Genomic DNA, 586 nt, shown 5'->3' on the forward strand with positions numbered 1-586 from the left:
CCGCCACCCCCACCCCTCCGCCTGCCGTCCCCGCCTGCCCGCGGGCGGTTAAACCCGGCAGCACCGCTCATCGCTCCCGAGCGGGCGGAACTCCGGGCTGGATTCAGCCCATCCTCTTGGCAGGTAAAGGCCTTTCTGCCCCAAGATCTGGGGTGAGAGGACCTGGGCCTGCACCAGTGCCTGAAACCCCGCTGCCGTGCTGCGGTCCTGGCTGCCGGGGCTCTTTCCTGCTCAGCATCCGCTTCCCCTGCCCCGGGCTGCTGGAGCGGGTGTGACGCCCGCGTGTGGAGAGGCTTTGGCAGGCAGGGAAGTCCTTGGGGAGGCTGGCAGCGACGGTCCCACACTGATGGGAGGCATTTAGCCAGTGGTTCTGGGCTGGCTGCCCTGGCTTCCTTCCATTTCTTGCCATTGAAGCTCCTCATCCAATTTTTAGTGGCGTCTTTGCAGACAGGGCCGTGTCCTCCCCCTGGGAGCAGCGCAGGAGACCCTGCTGCGTGTCGAGGATGTGGCTCGGAGCAGAGACCTGTTATGGAAAAGAATCTCTGGGTTTTGCTTTGAACCTGCTCCTGGGGTTTTCTTCCCGCTG

At 64.2% G+C, this 586-nt stretch overlaps 1 protein-coding gene across 1 annotated transcript in view; it reads left to right on the top strand.

Moving 5' to 3' along the window:
* Window positions 1-586, top strand: part of LDLRAP1 (low density lipoprotein receptor adaptor protein 1) — a 13,315-nt gene that overhangs the window by 4,498 nt on the left and 8,231 nt on the right. The gene's annotated exons all lie outside the window — the stretch shown is intronic.

This window comes from Apaloderma vittatum, unplaced genomic scaffold (assembly GCF_000703405.1).
Source record: "Apaloderma vittatum isolate BGI_N311 unplaced genomic scaffold, ASM70340v1 scaffold24570, whole genome shotgun sequence".
Lineage (NCBI taxonomy): Eukaryota > Metazoa > Chordata > Aves > Trogoniformes > Trogonidae > Apaloderma > Apaloderma vittatum.